We start from the raw sequence: 23,984 nt of genomic DNA on the forward strand, positions 1-23,984 counted from the left end.
ATACCAAATACGTTCTCTATATGATCCATGTAAATAAAAAGAAGTTATTTTGGGGAAGATCAAAGAAAGAACTTGTTCTTCTTCCGTAAAGAATTCTTCTAATAATCCCGAACTTAATCTTTGCAAAAAACTGCGTACTGTACTTTTATGTTTACGGGCCAAAGTTCTAGCACACGAAAGTCGAAGTATATACTTCATTCGATACAAACTCTGTTTTTTTTGAGGATCCACTATGATAGTGAGAAAGATTTCTACATATCCGGCCAAATCGATTAATAATATCACAATCTGATAAATCGGTCCAAATCGGCTTACTAATAGGATGCCCGGATACGGTACAAAATTTAGCTTTAGACAATGATCGAACAAGAGGAATAATTGGGACTATGGTATCAAATTTCTTAGTAAAAATATCCATTAGAAATGAATTCTCTAGCATTTGATTCCTTACCGCCGAAGAATTTATTAGTACACTTGAAAGATAACCCAGAAAATAGAAAGAATAGTTTGATAATTGGTTTATATGGATCCTGTACGGTTGAGACCAAAAATGAAAATAATATTGCCAGAAATTTACAAAGTGGCATTTCCATTTCTTCATCAGAAAATGAGTTCCCCTTGAACCCAGAATCGCTTTTCCTTGATATCGAACATAGTGCATGGAAGGATCTTTGAAGACCCATAAAGTCTTCTGAAAAAAATTTCGCGGCACACTACAAGATGTTCTATTTTTCCATAAAAATGTGTTCGTTCAAGAAAGGCTCCAAAAGATGTTAATCGTAAATAAGAAGATTGTTTACGAAGAAAAACTAATACAAATTCACATTCAGATACATAAGAATTATATAAGAACCAAAATAGTCTTTTATTTTCTTTTGAAAAAACATAAATAGATTTCTTCGGAGTAATGAGACTATTCCAATTATAATATTCGTAGAGAAAGAACCGCAATAAATGCAAAGAGGGAACATCCTGGATACAGGATTGAAGGATTTGGACCAGGATTTCCATATGGATGGGATGAGGTATTAGTATATCTGACAGATAATTTAAATGCGATAATTTATCCTCTAAAAAAGGAAATATTGAATGAATAGATTGTAAATTATGAGATTTTGGTATTTTTTTTTCTTCAAGGGAAGATACTAATTGCAGCGAGAATGGAATTTCCACAATGACTGCAAAACCTTCTGATATCATCTGAGAAAAAAAATGGGAATAAAAATAATTGTTGTGCCCAACGAATCGATTTTGGTAAGAATCATTAACCGAATAAATCAAATAATTTTGTTGATACATTCGAATAATTAAACGTTTCACAAGTACTGAACTAAATTTATTGCCATAACCCCCAAAATTCACGGGTTCATAAAAAATTGAACTATTTAAACCCTGATCATAAGCAAATACGTAAATATACTCCTGAAAAAGAAGTGGATATAGAAAGTATTGTTGCCGAGATCTATCTTTTTCTAAATATCCTTGTAATTCTTCCATTTACATTTCCACTTGAAGCAGGGGTAGGAGGCATTTATTGGGTTATCAAATGATACATAGTGCAATATGGTCAAAACAGGGTATTTTGTATTCTATTATGTATATAGAATACAATAGTAATAAAAATATATACCCCGAAAAGGAAACAGGGAGTCCAATCAATAGATCTTTTTATTCTCTTTTTCTATCGAATTGGTTTATCTTCGTTGTTTATCTTCGTTATAATTACAAGAGGATAACAAACCCTTTATTTTTGCAACCCGATCGCTCTTTTGACTTTGGAATTTATTCTCTTTATCAGTATACTGTTTCTTCTACACATCCGTTTCTAATCCATAATAAAGAATAGTTAGGATTTATTAAAAAAAAAGGAAAAAGAATCAATGGTCCACCCACAGGAGAACTCACCCTTTCCCGTATAAGGCACTAATCTATTTTTAACGTCTAATTAGATCGGGTAATCGTTCAATTCAAATTAAGAACATAAGCTCGTTGCTTTTTGTTTTACCAAAATTGGAACCATAGGCTCTATCCATTTATTCACTAGACCCAACTGTAAATGTGAATTTGTTTTGTCCCCTTCCCTTCCAAAAATTTTTTATTTTTGTAGCGATCCAGTAAGGATAAACTAAAAGTTCCACTTTCATTTGAATTTGTAATTTTTTAATAAAATATTTAATAAAATAAGAAATTTTTTTTATTACGACATGCTACTTTTTCCATTCATTACCCTTGAGGATCAGTCGTGGTCTTATAGACTCTACCAATAGTCTGGACGAATTTGTTGCTTCATCAAAATGTGTAAAAGATCATAGTCGCACTTAAAAGCCGAGTACTCTACCGTTGAGTTAGCAACCCGAATAAAATAAAATAAATAGGATATGTAGATACGATAAAAATGAAAAATCCATTAAATTGCACTGCACGACCCCATCAAAACATTGAACTAATAATAAATAAAAAAATATTTTATGTTTTATGATCGATTATACAAAATAAATAGAAAATGTACAGATCATATTTAAAAACACCAGATTCCTAAAAGAGATGCTAAAATTGTGACAGACCTACCAGTTTTTTATCAATTTTTTATTTTTGTTAAGTTAAATTCCAAAATACGTCTTATATGACAGTAAACCCAACAATGCAAAACCCATTATTTGAGTAAAAGTGAAGTTAAAACCCAATATGGGGTCTGGATAAAGAGATTTATTTATCTATGATCAATTAATTTATCTATGATCAATTATATTTGTTCGATACACCATTGTCAATATGAATGCAATGTTGAGAAAACAAATAACAAATAAAGTAAATAAAATAAGGATTTGTATTGGGTTGGCACAACATAAATAAGAAATTTTGATGGAAAAAAATAAGGAAAAGATAAAGAAAAAATCTCGGGTTTACTCAATCAATAGAGGTACAATAAGCAAGATTAATCCCTTGTTTGTTGGTGGATTCCTATAACAAGAAAAAAGTAAATTTAAGTATGAATAGAGCAAGAAAAGGGAAAATTTTAGGTAAAAAATTGTAAGTAAAAAATTATACAAAGATAGATTTTATATTAATCATCTCCCCCCTTTTTTATTAATTTTGTTGTTTTTTCTTTTAATTAACTCGAGGTTTTTTCTTTAAAAAATTCTGCCTTACTTAAAATATCATAAACAGTTCCTGTAGGTTGAGCGCCCTTTTCAAGGAAATATAGAATAGCGGGAACGTTTAAATAAGTTTGATTCTTTATCGGATCATAAAAACCCACTTTTCGAAAATCTCTTCCTTCTCTTCGGGATCGAACATCAATTGCAACGATTCGATAGATGGCTCATTGGGATAGATGTACATAAACAATCCCCCCCCAGAAACGTATAGGAGGTTTTTCTCCTCATACGGCTCGAGCTCGAGAAAAAATTATTTTTATTTCGGTATATCTTTCTGTATATAATATCAAATAGTAAACACAAAATAATGACTCAAATCATAGTCTAATTCATTATTATTATTTTGTTCTTCCTAAAAAAAAAAAAAAAAAATAAATTTCATTCGTACTCATAACTCAAGTTGGGTAATTCTGACAGAATTCGAAGGGAAATCCTTAGACATTTCTTGAGCCGTCTCTAACCTCTTTTGTTTGTCTCATCTCGAATCTATTTTTATTCCTAATTCTGATCCAATTTTTGAGACAATTGAAAATAGTGTTTCCTTGTTTCGGAATCCTTTATCTTTGCTTTGTAAAATCATTGGGTTTAGACATTACTTCGGTGATCCTTACTCCTTTCAAAAGGGCAGCAACATACCTTTTGTTTTTTTTATTTCTTTCTATAGAAATAGAATACCCATAGAAATAGAATACGAAGAATTGATTCCTCTGTGATACACTTTTTTTTGATCGAAATAGTTTTATCAATTCCGATTATTTTATATTTTAAGGATATACTTACAAAGCTGGTCTAACTTATTGATTGATTGGCACTAACCCTAGATTCTTCCCCTTGATAAATGAATCAATCCTTTCCGCTCGAGCTCCATCATGTACTATCAACCTAAGAAAAATTAGATTCCTAATGGAACAGAACAAACTATGTCGAGCCAAGAGCATCTTCATTTGTATAGAAAATGGTGGATGTAAAAATCCACAGCGGATCATGTCCTTCAAGTCGCACGTTGCTTTCTACCACATCGTTTCAAACGAAGTTTTACCATAACATTCCTCTAATTTAGAATTCAATTTAATTTCAAACCGCAATGGAATTGATTTAATATGTAATCATGAATAGTCATTGGCTCGATGGGAACAACGGGAACTATATAATAGTCTATACTTTATACCTATGGATAGATAAGTATTCTATGGATAGATAAGTATTGTATTTATCCGGAGAAAGCTCAGCAAGGATCCAATTTCTTTAACTCGATATTCTATCATATGAATGAAACGTATTTCTAAGAAAGATGTTTGCTTAAGACTTATTTACTTTACATCTCCAACAGATTGTTCGGGACGATCAATCATGAAATGCAGAATCTATTTTTCTAGAACAAAAAAACTATAAACCTCAAATCCTTTAATTTAATATATTTCCAATCCCGGAAAAAAATAAATTATTAGTCAAATAAACTGTTCCAATGACCAAAAAACAAAAAGGTCGTAAGTTTCTAGATACTATTGATTTATCATATTTCTTCGAGTACCAACCAAGAGTTCATAAAAAAATGTTTTAAAAATCTCCGACTTCAACATCATGACTGGAACTATGTTTTCTAGTCATGACTAAACTGGATCTCTAATTCAATCACCAAGTCGACGCAATCACAATGAGTAGCTAAAAATTTTTAGCAGATATTTCATTCCCTAAGGAGACATAAATTTTACCATGTTCAATTGAATTATCAATTGGTTTTCTTTTAACCAAAGAAGTAAATTGATAATCTAGTTTATCTATTTTCATGAGTATGAAATAGAAAAGGTCTCATGTACGGCAACATTAAGATCCTTATTCTTTCTTTCATCTGAAAGAAAGAATCTGAATATTGTTACTGGGGGTAATCATGGATATTTTTAAAATCAAAGATCCCCTTCCACAAATTCTTTTCACTTAAGTGAAAGGCCATTGTTATTGAAATACAACAACATTGTTATTGAAATACAACAACATTGTTATTGAAATACAACAATATAATAACAATACACAATATATATCATACATATAGGCATAGCGTAGGCCTTGTTTATTTAGTTTATATAGATTTTGTTTTACTTCAGGTTCAACAATTTTTCCATCAATTCCATAAAATCAAGTTAAAATATATGGAATATCAAAATTTCCCCCCAATCGCTACGTTACATTGATTTACAATTATTTTCATTTGAGGCATCTAAGATATAAGATAGAAAGAAATGGAATTCAGACAATTTTTATCCTATTTTTTCCCACGCCACAGCACAGCTTTAGAAGTTTTAAAACCAGTGATGAAATTAGTACGACAAACTCCCTACTCTTTAGTCTTCACATAGAATGTGAAATTGGGATACCCTATTTTTGACTTTAGGCTTTGTGTGGAAGGGAATAGAGATGCTTTTGTTTCACGCTTCAATTCGGAATGCATCATGTGAGAATTATAATTCATATTTAGAATTCATATTTCATGAATATGGGACATAATGAATATAACAATAGTACGAGCATATTATGAATGTGAATGATAGACCCCAAATTTCTCTTTTTTTTATTCAAAAAAACTTCCACCTGTATTTGACACTTTATTATGCTTGTGATAAATCAAATGGATTCTAAGAATCCATTCTAAGAATTCATTCTAAGAATTCAGAACAAAAGACATTCTAAGAATTCAGAACAAAAGAAAAGGTTGTTCTCTTTAAGATTTTTCCGTTTTATGTGGGATACAATGTGATCCCATCTTTTGTTTCTGATGGAAACGATCTGGGACGGAAGGATTCGAACCTCCGAATAACGGGACCAAAACCCGCTGCCTTACCGCTTGGCCACGCCCCATTTTTCCTGTTTGGCACTAGTCAAGACTATTATTAGAATTAGTTATTCGTCAATCCCCCCCCCAAAAAAATACATAATACATAATAAAAACATATGGGGTATTTTGTTTGTTGCTAGGATTCAACACATGTAGATTAGATATAGAATCAAAAAAGTTAATTGATCATTACATAGAATTCAATTAAGATAATGTATGAAAGTAGAATTCCTTGTATTCTCATTTGAGAATGGAAGGAAGGATTTTTGATTTGGGAGAGTTCAAAAAAAAAGAAGGATTTTTTGACTTGCCTTTTTCATTTTTCCCTTATAAAAATAACTCAATCAAAATAAAATTATCTAATCTACAAGAACGAAATGTTTGTTATGTTTAATATCTTTAGCTTAATCTGTATCTGTCTTAATTCTGTCCTTTATTCGAATAGTTTTTTCTTTGCCAAATTGCCTGAAGCTTATGCCGTTTTCAATCCAATCGTAGATGTGATGCCTGTCATACCTGTTCTCTTTTTTCTCTTAGCCTTTGTTTGGCAAGCTGCTGTAAGTTTTCGATAAAATCCTTAATACTTTGCCAAATCCATTCATGATTTATTCGACAAAAAAAATTATAAAAATGGATAAGATCGGCTAAGTCTTACATTAGAATTATAAACCCTCGATTAAAAAATGGAAATTCTTGTATATTGAGTAACCGCGGAGATGAATTTTGATCAGTTTATTTACTCGTTCTGACCTTTCAGTGAGTAAGGAGTTTATTAGGTCTAGGTCCCCTACAATACCTAATTGTCGATATGACAAGAAAATTTTTGTGAGGAAGGAATAAAAATCTTATTACAAAGAAATTCGTAAAAGTGACTTTCTTTTTCTTTTCAAATCAAAAAACTCCATTTTGGGGGGTATGATGTCAAATCAAACAAAATAGTATATGTGGTAAAAAGAAAAAATAGGTAATCTATTCCCTTTTTCTAAAATGATCTTATCTTGGAGATTGTGTAATGCTTACTCTCAAACTCTTTGTTTACACAGTAGTGATATTCTTTGTTTCTCTCTTCATCTTCGGATTCTTATCTAATGATCCGGGACGTAATCCTGGACGTGAGGAATAAAAAAAAATTGAGTTTTCTTTGTTTTTCTAATTTTTTCTTATTATTTTATCTATTCCATATATTCACTTTACCTATAAAAAAATAAAGGAATCGAAATTCCTTCGAAATCGAAAGTATCAAGTAATCAGAGCGGGCGGAGAGAGAGGGATTCGAACCCTCGGTACGAATAACTCGTACAACGGATTAGCAATCCGCCGCTTTAGTCCACTCAGCCATCTCTCCCAATTTAAATAAAATTGAAATTTCAATAAAATTTCAAATGAAATTGAAATTAACTATTTCAATTTAAATTGAAATTAAATAAAAAAAGAAAAGAAAATAATAAAAAAGAAAAAATTTTTAATTTTTAAGATATTAATTATTAAGTTTAAGAAAGACATTAATATAATATTTTTTATTAAGAAAGATATTAAACATTATAATTTAAGAAAGATATTAAACATTATAATTATAACATTATCATTAGAAATATGAAACATTCTATTAAAATTTCTAATTATAGAATAGATTTCATTACAGATGAAATAAAAAAAAAATAAAAAGTGAATAATTAAAAATTAAAATTATTAATAAATTCTAATCTAAATTTAAAGGTTAAAGGAATTGAAATTTTATTTTCAATTAAAGTAAAGAAAAAACAAATTAAAGGTTTTTTTTATGTAATAAAAAATTTCTTAAATATTATAATATTAAATATTATAATATTATATTATAAGTAATTTTATAAGTAATTGTATATTATAAGTAATTATATAATTAAGTAATTAATAATATTATATTATAATAATATTATATTATAAGTAATTATATAATTAAGTAATTATATAATTATAATTATATAATTATATTTATATTAAGTTAAGTTAATTTTAATAATTTAAGTAATGTAATTATATAAGTAATTATATAATTATATTTATATTTAAGTTAATTTACATTTACGTAATTTAATTTAAGTTTCATTTAAGTAAGTTAAGAGTAAGTCAAGAACGAATTTGATCAAGAATTCCATTTAGATAAGATTCGAAACAGGTATCTCCAATAGAAAGAAAACCTTACTTCTTTAATTTTGTACGAAAGGTTTATTCTCCCGGCCTGGTCCTAGTTAAGTACTGGCCGGGCCAGTACCTCTTTTTTTGTCCAGCTTCAATGACCCCTTCAGACAGACTGAGAATGCCAGCAATCCAGCAAAGGAAAAGTATAAGTATAACTTTATACTGTTTTTTAAATTTATATATGTTATTTAGAAAAGCTTTGTGCTCTTCGCCTTTTAAGTCCCTGGCTGGCGGGACTAAATATGTGTCAACGTTATAATTTTAATGCTATCTTGATTGCGTCTCACTCCCTTGTTCGACAAATAGTCCATTCATATACAATAATGTATATGTAGCGGGTATAGTTTAGTGGTAAAAGTGTGATTCGTTCTATTAACAACTTAAAAAGTTAAGGGGTCTCTCGGTTTTTTGCATACTCCGATCAAAAACTTTATTTCTTAAAAGGGTTTAATCCTTTACCTCTCAATAGCATATTTGAGGAAGAACATACATTCTCACGATTTGTATCCAAAGTCCAATTAGAAATTCTATTTTCGAAATTGAATAAGAAAATTGGATTATGTATATGGAGTCGTGAAACATAATTTTTTTTGAATTGGATCAATTCTTCCAATCGAATGAGTATGAATAAAGGATCTATGGATGAAGATACAAAAGTTTATTTCCAATCGTAACTAGATCTTAAATTTTGGTGTTGTAAAAGGGAAATTGAAGCCAAACAAGCTAGAAAAGGGTGGTTTTGGTTTACTAGAACCATCAGCATATTGTTTCAGCTCGGTGGAAACCAAATTCTTTTCCTCGGGATCCTGCGAGTGGAAATAGGGAACGAAGTAACTAGACGATTTGGTATAATCCCTCTCCTCTAGAGGGATCATCTAGTAAGCGAGTAGTTTGGGATACATTCAGACAGAAAGGCTGACATAGATGTTATGGATCTAATTTTCTCTAGGAATACATCAATCTTCCATAAAGGAGCCGAATGAAATCAAAATTTCACGTTCGGTTTTGAATTAGAGACGTTAAAAGTGATCAAGCAACGTCGACTATAACCCCTAGCCTTCCAAGCTAACGATGCGGGTTCGATTCCCGCTACCCGCTCCATATTTCTTATTATGTATTATACATCTTATTATGTTATGTATTATACATCTTATTATGTATTATACATACATGCACCATCAATTTAGATATGCATTCTTTTTTATTCCCTAAAATATTTTCCGTGTAATTTGATTTTTTATCCGAACAAAAGAAAGTAAGAATACAAAAAAAATAAAATAGGAATGAAAAGCGTCCATTGTCTAATGGATAGGACAGAGGTCTTCTAAACCTTTGGTATAGGTTCAAATCCTATTGGACGCAATTTATTTCCATCTATTTTTAAAATGGCTATACTTTTTAAAAATGGCTATACTAAGAAACCCTTTTTGAATCATTCGAATCAGAACTATTTCTCAATGATTACTCTTGTACTAAGAATAGAATATACCAAGAATAGAATAAAAGTAAGAAATTTATGTTTGTTCCTGAAGTAAAAACAGTTCGATCTGTTCTTGAATAGCTTCCTTCAAAAGAAATTCTACTTCCTCGGTGAATGTCTTGGTAGAAGATATAATTTCTTGAAATTTAGGTTTATTGTTTTTTAAGTAGCTACGTAAACTGACTGAGAAATTTCTTTACCTGTCCAATTTCTAGCGGATCAAGATATCCATTCGCTCCGGTATAAATAGTAGCTATCTGTTCTTCCACTGCGAGAGGGTCTGATTGGGATTGTTTAAGCAACTCGCGTAATCGTTGACCTCTTGCCAATTGATTCTGAGTAGCTTTATCGAGATCAGAAGCGAATTGTGCAAAGGCTTCTAACTCTGTGAATTGCGCTAGTTCCAATTTTGATTTGCCGGCTACTTGTTTCATGGCTTTAATTTGAGCTGCGGATCCTACTCTGGAAACGGAAATACCCACATTAATAGCAGGTCGGATTCCAGCATTGAATAGATCGGCAGATAAGAATATTTGTCCATCTGTAATGGAAATTACATTAGTAGGAATATAAGCTGAAACGTCTCCAGATTGAGTCTCAACTATCGGTAAAGCGGTCATACTTCCTTCACCTAAACTAGAATTTGATTTAGCGGCTCTTTCCAAAAGTCGTGAATGCAAATAAAAAACATCTCCTGGATAAGCTTCACGACCGGGAGGTCTTCTTAATAGAAGAGACATTTGGCGATAAGCTTGTGCCTGTTTGGAGAGATCATCATAAATTATTAAAGTATGTTGTCCACGATACATAAAAAACTCAGCCAGAGCCGCTCCCGTATAAGGAGCGAGGTATTGTAATGTAGCAGGTGAATCCGCCGTTTCGGCTACCACAATAGTATATTCCATCGCCCCCTTTTCCCGGAAAGTAGTCACTACCTGAGCCACAGAAGATGCTTTTTGACCAATAGCTACATAAACACATATTACATTTTGACCTTTTTGATTGAGAATCGTATCTGTGGCTACGGCTGTTTTTGCCGGTCTGTCTGTCCCCAATAATTAATTCTCGCTGACCGCGTCCTATAGGGATCATCGAATCAATGGCAATAAGCCCCGTTTGAAGAGGCTCATATACAGAACGTCTAGAAATAATACCTGGGGCAGGAGATTCAATTAACCGAGATTCAGAAGCTGAAATTTCACCTCTCCCATCAATAGGTTTAGCCAGAGCATTTATAACACGACCCAAATAACCCTCACTCACAGGTATCTGAGCAATTCGTCCTGTTGCTTTTACGGAACTTCCCTCTTGTATCATCAAACCATCACCCATTAATACAACGCCAACATTATTTGATTCCAAATTCAGAGCAATGCCTATTGTACCCTCTTGAAACTCTACTAATTCACCTGCCATTACTTCATCAAGACCATGAACACGAGCAATTCCGTCGCCTACTTGAAGTACGGTACCGGTATTCACAATCTTTATTTCTCTACTATATTGTTCAATACGCTCACGAATAATATTACTAATTTCGTCGGCTCGAAGGGTTACCATTAGTGTTTCTTTAGTGTTTCTTTATTCTTTTTAGGAAGGAAAGATAAAAATAATGCCTAAACTATAACTAAAAAAAGAAGGGCTAATCAGTTATTTCTTGCATGGCCCCGAGAATGCCAATATTAGCACGGATCGTACGGAAATGTAACTCGCTATTCAAGCAACTATTCAGAGTTCCTAGAGCTCCTTGTAAGGCTTGTTGGAAAACTCGTTGTCGGACCTGATTAATCGCTCTTTGTTGTTCAAACTGAAGGGTTTCATTTTTGTAATTTTCTAATTGTTCCAAACTATTACTAGTGGCATTAATCAAATTTTGTTTTTCCTCGTTCTATTTCAGAGTATCCATTCATTCGATACTCATCTGCTTCCATTTCCACTTTACGTAAGCGAGCCCGGGCTCTTCGAGCTGCTCAATGGCCCCTTTACGTAATTCTTCCGAATTTCGAATAGTATTCAAAATCCTCTGTTTTCGATTATCTAATAAATCATTTAATGAAAGTAGATTATCTTATCATTAATTTCAAAACTTCCATGATCTCTTCCGAACCAAACATGAATCTTTCGATTCATTTGGCTCTCACGCTCAATTATTTATTTTATTTATGGTGTGAGGGTATTCCCATATCTTTTTTAATGTTTTATTATGGTGTGGGTATTCCCATATCTTTTTAATGTAATGAGCCTACCCTCTCTTTTCTGTTTGTATTCAAAGATGTCAAAACTGATACAAGACCAGAATATCAGGAGGACTCTTCCGACTAGACCAGACAAAAATCTAGAATTGTCAGCAAAGTTGTTTCTTTATTTGTATTTTATTTATATTTGTTTTGTATTTTATTTATCATTTTCATTTTTAGAATTCTATTTCATTTTTCATTTTAAAAAAATGAAAATAATAATTATTATATTTTTTATTTGTTTCTTCAAGTCCAAAAATTCCTCTTTTTTTATACATAGGTCGTCATTTCGGCATTAGATAAAAAAAGCAAAGTGCTCATTTTTCTAGTAAATGTTCAAATTCTTTTATCGATATGAGTGTTCTATATCAAATCAAATAAATTACCAACTATTTTTTTTTAACCATTTCGTTACTAACGTAGTGGTAGAAGTGGTAGAAAGAGTACCATGTTTTACCTGGACTTTAAACAATTTAGCTTTAACCATGTTAATGGTCTCACATTATTGGTTGATAGAGAATCAAAGTGGATTTACCAATAAGTCACGAAATGCTATGGTTCTTACATATGATTTCTTAATTTATTCAGAAGTAATTCGTCGAGATCGTGCACCTTTTTCCTATTTCTCCTATAAATACCATAAATAAAGTGCAGCTGGATGGATCCAACCTATTCTTGAAATACACAACTCGCACACACTCCCTTTCCAAAATAAATCAATACACCAAGCACCTACACTTAGATTTATTGGATTTGTTGCTAAAATATCGGTATTAAACCCGAAACTCCCGGCGGATGCCAGTGACCCAAGGAAACGAAAGAATCGATTACATTTTTCATATGCTCCCCTCTCTTATGGATAGGACTAACAAAGAACAGAGTTCTTTTTGTATCACTTCACTCGCTTTTTTTGATCGATTTCTTTTTATTAATTTCATTTCCACTTTATTTAATGGCAATAGATTAAATCATTTGTTTGAAATTTATTATTTTTTAAGTTTTCAAGAAGTTTCCAATAAGATACTTTACTTAGGTCTTAGATCTCATATCAATTGATAACTATTTCGTTTGTTGAAACGCTTCGAACAATGAAAGTAAAAAAGTTTTCTATTGTACTAAGCTAAGGACAGAAAGGAAGAAAGCAAGCGAATCTGGTAATTCCTCATCCTCAAATCAGCCCTTCCTGGCGTATTGTCTCAACAAATAAGTAATTTATAAGTAAAGTGTAAATATAATTCGAAGAAGCAAAGGGCAATTCCAAGTTAAAGTTAATAAAATAAGAAAAAAGTATGTAAGGTACTTTTTTCTATTTATTTCTAGGATTAAAACAAAAGGATTCGCAAATAAAAGCGCTAACGCCACGACCAGTCCGTAAATTGTTAAAGCTTCCATAAAAGCTAGACTAAGCAATAAAGTACCTCGTATTTTACCCTCTGCTTCTGGTTGTCTCGCAATACCTTCTACAGCTTGGCCTGCAGCAGTACCTTGACCAACTCCAGGTCCAATAGAAGCAAGCCCACGGCCAATCCAGCAGCAATAACGAAGCGGCAGAAATCAGTGGATTCATGGTAAGTTCCTCGCACAAAAAAAAAGAAATGGTTAATGATACAATCAACCAATGAATTATTACTCATTTTATCATTAAGATCCAGCGGTCCGAAGTAACTAAAAACTCCGAATTGAAATGATAATATTACTAAATTACTGAACTGAATCGTCACAACTATCTCGTTTTTACCCATAATGGAGTTTTTGTAAATCCATATGCATACAGTTCTAACTATTGTATTTCTTTGTTTCGAACCACTCTTTCATTTAATTCTTCGTTCTTTACTACACCATTCTTGAGTTCATCTCTTTGTTCATTCAATCCACAATCACAGACAAAATAGAAGGACTGATATTGAAATCCGTCTAAATGGAGTGTGACTAAATGCAGTGTGAGCTGCAATCAATATCAATCAAATTAATACCAATACAAATCAATATCAATATATCAATATGTAGTAATATAAAAGTATGTAGTAGTACCAATATCAATATATAGTAATAATTAATACTAATAATTATCGATAATATAATTATAAATGATATATTAACTAATACTTAATTGATACTTAGATATTTTACATATGAATATTAATACTTATATTAATATTAACTATTAAACTAATTATTAATGTTAACTAATACTTATTTTATTACTTATATTTATTTACTTATATTTATTTATTTATTTATTATTATTTATTATTATATTTATTATATTATTATTATATTAATATTATTATTATATTATATTATCATTATAGGATTATATTATGTATAGGATTATATTTTATATTATGTATAGGATTATATTATGATTACAGAGTAGAAGTTATGATTATAAAAATAGTAATAGTATGTAATTATCGTAATAGCATGTAATTAAGTAATAGCATGTAATTATGTAATATAGTGATGTTATATAGGATGATAGGGATAGCCTTATATAACTAATGAATATCTAATGTCATTCTAATATGACATATATATTTGTTTCTTCCATAACGTAAACCACCCGCATTTTTTTTAGATTAAATCGGATTCTAGAATCATTCCTAGAAACATAGACGGGGTCCGAGCTTATAGACATTACATACATCTAGTATAACCTCCCCAACCCTTCTTTTTTTTTTTACAATTCTGTAATACCGTCCATCTTTCTCCTAAAACTCTAAGTCATATAGTAATACGTTATTATGTTCCCCAACCAATTGGATTATCTTGAACCACGCATGAATTGGGATAAACTTACTTAATAATAATAATAAAAAATAATAATAAAAAGACTATTTTGAAAGCTAGTCAATGATGACCCTCCATGGATTCACCTATATAAGCCGCAGCTAACGTTGCAAAAATAAGAGCTTGAATACCACTTGTAAATAATCCAAGAAACATGACAGTATAGGAACTACTGAAGGGACTAAAGAAACAAGAACGACAACTACTAATTCATCAGCCAATATATTCCGAAAAGTCGAAAACTAAGAGATAAGGGTTTTGTGAAATCTTCTAGGATGTTAATTGGTAAAAGTATTGGAGTTGGTTGAATGTATTTCCCAAAATAACCCAATCCTTTTTTGCTAAGACCCGCATAAAAATATGCGACTGACGTGAGTAAAGCTAAAGCAACAGTAGTATTTATATCATTCGTGGGCGCAGCTAACTCCCATGAGGTAACTGTATAATTTTCCAAGGTAAAAGAGCACCTGACCAGTTAGAAACAAAAATAAATAGGAACATAGTTCCAATAAAGGGAACCCAAGGACCATATTCTTCTCCAATCTGGGTTTTGCTCAAGTCTCGAATAAATTCAAGGACATATTCGAAGAAATTCTGACCGCCGGTCGGAATGGTTTGTGGATTCCGAACAGCTAGGATCACCGAACCTAATAAGATAGCAATTACTACCCAAGAAGTGATAAGTACTTGGGCATGGACTTGTAAACCTCCTATTTGCCAATAGAAATGTTGGCCTACTTCTACACCCGATATATCGTATAACCCCTTGAGTGTTTAATGGAACATGGTATAACATTCATATGGTCCTCTAACAAAATTGAACTTCAAAAAATAAATTATTTTGATTCAACCATCTCTTTCTCAACTCACCAACTTGAATCACTAATTGTATTCATCAATCGTATATTTAGGATATCAAGAAATTACATAGGATACCAAGAAATCACATAACATCATAACATATTATCAATATGCCCACATTTCCATTTTGTTTTTTCTTTTTTTTAATTCAAGAATAGTAACCGATCCAATAAATCTATAAAATCCCCAAATAATTAACTAATTATTCTTAATCATAATCAACGATTTCTTATATAGCTACAACGGCCCTCACAAATTGCGGATACTAATTTGTTAAGAACCAATCGGATTGAAGCTATAGCGTCATCATTGGCTGGGATCGAAATATCTGCGAGATCGGGGTCACAATTTGTATCGATTAAACAAATCGTCGGAATCCCTAAAATTACAACATTCTCGAAGAGCATATATTCTTCTTGCTGATCAACGATGATCACAATATCAGGCAATCCCGTCATATATTTGATACCGCCGAGATATGTTTGCAAGGCAGATAATTTTCTCTTCAACATTGCGGCATCTCTTTTGGAAGACGGTTGAGTTTCCCCATCTTTTGTTCTGCTCTTAAATCCCTGAACTTTTGAAGTCTCGTTTCCGTAGTAGACCAATTCGTTAACATACCACCGAGCCATTTTTTATTAACATAATGACACCGGGCCCTTATTGCAGCTGATGCTACTGAATCCGCTGCTTTATTTTTGGTACCAACAATTAAGAAGTTTTTTCCCCTACTTGCTGCATCAAAAACTAAATCACAGGCTTCTGATAAAAAACGAGCCGTTCTAGTGAGATTTGTAATATGAATACCTTTACGCTTTGCAGAGATGTAAGGGGCCATTCTAGGATTCCATTTCTTAGTACCATGACCAAAATGAACTCCGGCCTCCATCATCTCTTCCAAATTGATGTTCCAATATCTTCTTGTCATTTTTCCCCACACTTCCTTTTTGTTTTTTCTTTTTTATTTTTTTAACAAAGAGACGAGGTACTTTGAAATAAATAATTGTTCCGATGGAACCTTCTACCGGGAATTAACCGTTGATACACGGTACAAACCATTAATGTCTTTTAATTACTTATTTTTTTTTTTACCAAATCAATACTCGGACCAGATAGTTAAGTTAAAAGACAGATAGTTAAAAGTGAAAAGATAGTTAAAGTAAAAGAATCTGCTCTTAGGAATCATGAAATCGCGTAAACGATTGTTCTGATGTCTCATGGAAATGGGACGTAAGAACAAAATAATTCTCTATGGTGTAACAAAATATCTCTCATTTCCAATCGAATAGATTCTTTCTTTTGATTTCCAAATAAATGTTCTTGTCTTGCCTTGAACGGTGCACTAATTTTTTGAATCCGGTACCAACGGGTATAATCCCACCCAGAACAACGTTCTCTTTCAGGCCTTTCAACCAATCAATACGACCTCGTAGAGCAGCTTTTGCTAAAACTCGAGCGGTTTCTTGAAAACTTGCTTCGGATATGAAACTTTGAGTATTCAAAGATGCCCTCGTTATTCCCAATAGGATTGCCCGATAAGAGATCGCTTCGTCCAAAGCGCGCCCCGCTCGTTCCGCTCGCAACAATCCGATTAATTCCCCAGGTGAAAAAACATTAGACATTCCATCTTCTGAAACCAACACTTTTGATGTTACTTGACGTACAATAATCTCTATATGTCTATTATGGATCTGTACCCCCTGGGATCGATAAACCTTTTGGATTTTATTAACCAAAGAGATACGACTTTGAACTATGGTTAGCTCCGCTTGAATCAAGAATCCCCAGGGGATTCCAAGAATTTTTGGTATACCTTCGTTCCAACCTTCAACTCTCCTTTCGAGGTTCATCGATATTGAATCAATAGAACGTACTTCTAAGATTTGTTCCACTTTTGGAAGACCTTGCGTTATGTCACCAGATCTCGATTTTTCATATATAAATGTAACTAATGTATCTCCTTCGTAAAAGATTTCTCCATAATGGCCATGAACAGTAGCTCCTGGAGTGGCCAAATAGGGCTTAGCCGATCTTATAACTAAGGAGTCAACATGAACAATTATGATCTGACCAGATTTTTCTACGTGTGGTTCGTATTTGAATAGACATACATTTTCACAAAAAAATTGTCCAAGACGAATTTTTTTAGATGTCTCTTCCAATAATCGTGATGGAGAAAGTGCCAATTCAAATGGAATGGATTCAAATGATGTTACTGCATGGATCGGGGTTATAAATCCTCCTATTTTCATCTATTAAACAGTATTTAAGTACTTGAAGTACTTGGAAAGTCTGTTGAAAATTGTCAAGTAGCAAATATTTCTTTAACAAGATCTGATTATAAGTTATTAAATGGTAAGATGAATAGAATTTGCTATTTTAGGTACAATAGTGCCTAAGGGACCCAGCAAATCCTTAATTGGGATTATGGGATCCGATTCTTTTGTCATATTGTTATATTTTGAACCATTGAATGGCCAATTCGAAAACAATTGGATGATGACAAAATTATCAAAGATTGGCATTCCTTATTTCGATTTAACAATGTACCAATAGTACCTTGATGTTGGGTAAGTGATTGAATCCTGGCCTTGTAAAAAAAAGGATTGATATTTGTGCGATCTAATCCATTATCGGAAATCAATCCGGAACTTGCCCTATCATATCTTTTTCCGGTATAACGAAATAGTGGACTTGACTAACTCAATTCTTATGAAATCTCGAATCAGATCATTTGTTCTTACCTCAACAAAGGAAGCGTGAACCTCTTCCGGAGAACCTTTTTGCTCTTGATCCCAATTCAATACTAAGCAAGTCCGAACTAATTGAATACTTGTGTGAGAAATTCCTCGAATTGACTTGCCATTTCCATGAAGGATATAATTGACAACTCTAAGTTGGACATTATCCTTTTCCCGCAGGAGATCTTGAGGAAAAAGTGTTGCTAAATTTATGCCATCAGCTATTTCATATGTGACTACGGGTCGAACCAAAACAAAATACTTTTTCTTGGTAGTGTGATCCGTTGGACATAGATCCAATTTTTCCATTTTTTTGATTCCTTAGAAATTTTTTTTTCTGTTTCGGTGGTATCAAAATGCCGCTGTGCCTGGATATCTATCTGCCTCTCCAGGAAAATAAATATCTCCGGAAAATATTTTTAGTTCAATATTTTTTTTTTTTCTCTCCACTCGGACTAATCCGCCTACTCGACTTCTTGTATTTAAAGCGAGTTGTGTATCTACTCCAATGATACTATTGTTCCGGGACCATTATCAACGAAGATCCGGGTAAGATATGCACTTCTTCGAGAATGAAAAAAAACCGATCTACTTTCGTTTGGTATTTCGGACTAAATCTTTTGGTCCTCGATACTCAATCAAATCCTCTTTTTTTATGATTGAATTGACCTCTACGGTTCCATATTTAGTAATTCCTGAATTGCTTCTTCTGTATCGTGGATCATCAAAATAAGCAAGAATACTATTTCTACGTAAAATACCCTGTTTTGGTATTTCGATCGAAATACCAAAACAGGGTATTAGTTCTTTCTCTCGTTCTTGATTGTATTGTAATGGGATGATGAATCTATTTCTTCGCTTTTTCGCCAAGAAATAAGAATTCCCTTGGATAATAGAAGGATATATGAAATTCAAATGACCATTAGACATCGTTTGATCAGGTCTTATTGAATAGTCAATAATTTTCTTATCTTTTTTACCAGAAGTATCCAACAATTTATGTCTTATTCGACCATTAGTCATTGATAGGTCAGAGATATATCTTTCTTCGACAGAAAAAGAATAAACATTCATTTGATCTTGATCCTTGTGGAGCGAAAAAGACACTATACTGGATCTGCACGGACCTCCCGCTAATATCCATAAATGACTCGTTTTTGATAATAGATGAACATTACCATATGTATATTCAGGTGCATGGTGGACATCGGTACTCCAGTGCATTTCTCCCTCTGATTCAGAATAAATATGTTTTCGTACCTTCTCTTTAAAATGAAAAGTGGACGTTCCAGCACGAATCTCAGCAATCACTTGTTCTGATTCTACATATTGATTATTTTGAACTAAATAAAACTTTTTGGTGGAATATTTACATTATGTAGAATATCCCGACTCTCAATAGTTACATACAAGTCTATAGAACATAGAAAAGCAGGATGCCCATGACGGGTACGTGTGGGATGAACCAAATCCTCATTGAATTTTATTTTTCCATTAGAAGGAGCTCGTACAATGCTCGGCAGTACCGCCTGTGAATACTCCACCCGTATGAAAAGTTCTTAATGTTAGTTGAGTTCCTGGTTCCCCAATTGATTGACCCGCAATAATACCTACAGCTTCTCCCAATTCGACCAGGTCGCCATGAGTAGGACTCCGACCATAACATAATTGGCAGATCCAAGATGTACTCCTGCAAGTAAAGGGGGTTCGAATATATATTGGTTGTGCTCGAAAGGTTATGAATCGATTGACAAGTCCAATCCCAATATCTTGATTTCGAGTGGCAAGGCATCGTAGACCGATATATATATCGTCCGCTAATACACGACCAATTAGTGTTTGGACAAAAATTTTTTCCGTCATCCCATTTCGAGGACTCACGGAAATACCTCGGATAGTGCCACAATCTGTTCTACGTACAATAATATGTTGAACTACTTCAACAAGTCTACGTGTGAGGTATCCAGCATCTGATGTTCGTACAGCAGTATCTACAACTCCTTTGCGGGCTCCATAACAGGAAATTATATATTCTGTCAAAGAAAGTCCTTCACGTAAATTGCTTTGAATGGGTAAATCAATCATTTGTCCTTGGGGATCCGACATTAATCCTCTCATACCTACTAATTGGTGTATCTGAGATGCATTTCCCCTAGCTCCCGAAAAGGACATTAGATATACTGGATTAGAAGGATCAGTCATCCGAAAATTAGGATTCATTTCTTGTCTCAAATATTCACTTGTAGCATACCATATCTCAATGGATTGACGTAATTTTTCTACCGCGTGTACATTCCCATAATGATGGTGTTTATCCAAAATAAAACTTTGTTGTTCAGCGTCTTGGACTAACCATCCCTTAGAAGGGATTGTTAAAAGATCATCAATTCCTAATGAAATAGATGTAGCAGTGGCTTGTTGGAAACCCAAAGTCTTTACTTGATCAAGATATGTGATGTATATGCCATTCCGAAATGATCTATTAACCTGCTAATAAGTCGTTTCATAACAGTTCCATTTATCACTTTATTGTGAAAGACCAGATCGGCCCGTTCTGCCATAAGTACAGTACCTCTTATATTTATTCTGCTAAGTAGGATTCGACAATGGACCTGAGTTAGTGATTCGAAAACTTCCTTTCCTCAATCTCAATCTTGATTCACGCAGAAATTCAGAAATTATGATACCAGTGAAATTGGGGAGACCCGAATTCCCATGGGCACGAACATCGCCTAATCTGATTTCTTAGTTTAGATAGCGTATGAGTAGGCTCGACAAAACCCCTGTATGGCTTCTTCTATTTCCCGATAAAAAGAAATATGACCAAGAGTAGTTCGAATGTATATACAACGGATTTCCTTTGTTACACTTCCTTCTATTAGATAGTGCCCATAAATCTCATGATAAGTACCCAAAGATTCATATTGAACTTCGATGGGAACTTCTCTTGAGCCAATGACACGTTGATCTAGTCTCCATCGGAGCCACAAAGGACTATCTAAACTAATTCGTTTCTGTTGATAAGCTCCAAGTGCATCATAGGAACTAGAAAAATAGGGTTCTTTCTTTTCCGTATACCTATAGTCATTTTTTTTATTGTCAACCTTTTTATTTTGGTAGTTTCCGCAACTATATCTATATGGATTATACCTATTTGCACAAATACCTCGACGATTCCCGATCGTTAATAAATAGAGTCCGATAAGCATATCTTGAGTTGGTACGGAAATAGGATCCCCAATAGCTGGAGACAGAGATTCATATGAGAAAACATAAGTAAACGAGCCTCCGCTTGAGCTTCCAAAGATAAAGGTACATGAACAGCCATTTGATCCCCATCAAAGTCTGCATTGAAACCCTTACAAACTAATGGATGTAAACAAATAGCGCGTCCCTCCACTAAAAAGGGTTGGAACGCCTGTATGCCTAATCTGTGCAGGGTGGGTGCTCTATTCAATAATACAGGATGCCCCCGCATAACTTCTTGAAGTATTTCCCATACAATGGGTTCTTTTTCCCGAATTTTACTTTTAGCAATTCTATGTTAGAAGCAACATGTTGTCTGATTAGACCACGAATTACAAATGTTTGAAAAGCTCTATTGCTATTTCTCGAGGTAATCCACACTGATGTAATGAAAGCGAAGGACCCACGACAATGACGGAACGTCCCGAATAATCGACACGTTTACAAGCAGAGTCTCACGAAATCTTCCCTCTTTGCCTTCAATTACATCTGAAAATGACTTGTAAACTTTATTATGACCATCCCTCATTGGTTGTCCACGGATCCCATTATCAAGAAGTGTATCCACGGCCTCTTGTACCAATTTCTCCTGACACATTACTAATTCCCCTGGCGTAGATCTACTTGTTGCTAATAGATCGGTAAGAGTATTATTCCGATAGATAACTCGTCTATAGAGTTCATTAATATCCGAACTCATTAGTTTACCCCCATCTATCTGAATGATTGGTCTCAACTCGGGAGGAAGAACTGGTAATAAGCACAAAACATCCATTCTGGTTCTACATTTGTTCGAATAAAATGTTTAGCTAATTCCATGCGTCTAACCAAAAAATCCTTTCTTCTTCTAATTTTTCTATCTTCCCATTCATTTCCAGTGGACCCCTCCTCCCCTAATTCCTTCCATTCTACTAATGAATTACCCGTAATAATTCGCAAATCTGAATCGGCTAATTGTTCTCTGATAGCACCTGCTCCTGTAGAGATTTCTCGATTTCGAAATGTCTCGAAGCCTTGGGTAGTAAAAAAAAGTGGTATGCTGTATTTCCGAGATTGGATTTCATATTCGAATAAACCTCGTAATCGTAAGAAAGTAGGTTTTTTCGCTATGGGCCTAGCAAAAGAAAAATCGAGATAGGTTCCTGTAGGATTGGATTCCCCTTTTAAAATCGGACGTGAAGTTTCCTTTCATCCGGCTCAAGTAGTTACCTCAAAAAGGGGATTCTTTCTTATTTAAAAGTTTGTTCGAAAAACCCTACAAACAAAGAACTACTCCTTACTCAAGTTCCCACTAAGGACCAACGATTCATTCTTCTTTTTTTACTTTCATTTTCCGAATTACTTATGACAAAATAAAAATGTAGGATTTTGAGTAGTCTACTTCCGTCAAATGATGAATCCCCTTAAAAGAATACTTTGGGACTCGTAAGGGATTTACTTGTCTATATATCGTTTCTATTCGATCCTTTAGGTCCCTACTCACCTCGATGGTTATCCATGATGCCCCTTGAAGCATATATGCGATAGATAGACTTCTGTAACCATACTATATTTGCTTGCTTAAACGAATCTCTCTATAAAGAAATGGAATAGCTGATTCCACAAAAAAGTGTTTTTTCACGAGGTATAACTAGCAATTCCTATTTATACGGAATCGACCATGGATCAATTCCCTTGCATTTGGAAGTATTGAATACACCCTATAATTCTGAGTTTCGTGTTACTTTTACTTCTCCCAAAACACATGTCAGAGCCGGGGGCACCCCAATCGGATTGAATGGGATGACAGTTTCTCAGTCCGAATCTGTAAAACGAAAATTTTTGATCAAATCACACATCGCAGTATACTAGGCCTTCTAATTCCTTAAGGGGTTTATCTAAAAGATTCGCGATATAACTAGGAGACGTTTCAAATACCACACATGAGTCACTGGACATGCGAGTTTGATGTATCCCATTTGATATCTTCGTATCCGAGAATCAACAAATTCCACCCCGCATTGTTCACAAAATTTCGGGTCTTCTTTTTCAGCTCCAATCACTCGATAATTTCCACAAGCACAAATTCCACTTTTTATGGGCCCAGAGATTCTTTCACAAAACAATCCATCTTTTTCTGGTTTATTGGTCTTATAATGAAACGTATAGGGCTTTGTCACCTCTCCAACTATCTCTCCATTAGGTAAAATTTTGTTGGCCCAAGCCTTTATTTGTTGAGGAGAAACTAGTCCAATTCGAAGTTGTTGATGTTTATACCGGTCAATCATAGAATAGAAATTCTGATTCATTCAGATCAAGCTTCCTTCCTATTAATCTGGAAGTTCTTCTCAGATACAAGGAAATGATTCAGTTCTAGAGCTAAAGATCGTAGTTCTCGAACGAGCAATCGAAAAGATTCTGGAGCATCTTCTGGGTTAGATACTCTTCCTCCAATGATCGTAGCACCAAGTACTTCTTGACGAG

General features: G+C 33.4%; 2 non-coding genes and 2 pseudogenes across 3 annotated transcripts; 1 reads left to right on the forward strand and 3 right to left on the reverse strand.

Annotated features, from left to right (window-relative positions):
* Positions 1-710: 710 nt before the first annotated feature.
* On the reverse strand, positions 711-5,166 carry LOC135664744 (maturase K-like; annotated as a pseudogene). The gene has a single exon (XR_010508967.1). The product of XR_010508967.1 is annotated as a maturase K-like (transcript).
* A 2,079-nt stretch (positions 5,167-7,245) lies between these two features.
* On the reverse strand, positions 7,246-7,333 carry TRNAS-GCU (transfer RNA serine (anticodon GCU)). Its single transcript has one exon. It is a non-coding gene; the product is annotated as a tRNA-Ser (tRNA).
* Positions 7,334-9,456: 2,123 nt separating this feature from the next.
* On the forward strand, positions 9,457-9,528 carry TRNAR-UCU (transfer RNA arginine (anticodon UCU)). Its single transcript has one exon. It is a non-coding gene; the product is annotated as a tRNA-Arg (tRNA).
* Positions 9,529-16,075: 6,547 nt separating this feature from the next.
* Positions 16,076-21,823, reverse strand: LOC135664742 (DNA-directed RNA polymerase subunit beta''-like; annotated as a pseudogene).
* Between the last annotated feature and the right edge of the window lie 2,161 nt (positions 21,824-23,984).

Source organism: Musa acuminata, unplaced genomic scaffold (genome assembly GCF_036884655.1).
Source record: "Musa acuminata AAA Group cultivar baxijiao unplaced genomic scaffold, Cavendish_Baxijiao_AAA HiC_scaffold_879, whole genome shotgun sequence".
Lineage (NCBI taxonomy): Eukaryota > Viridiplantae > Streptophyta > Magnoliopsida > Zingiberales > Musaceae > Musa > Musa acuminata.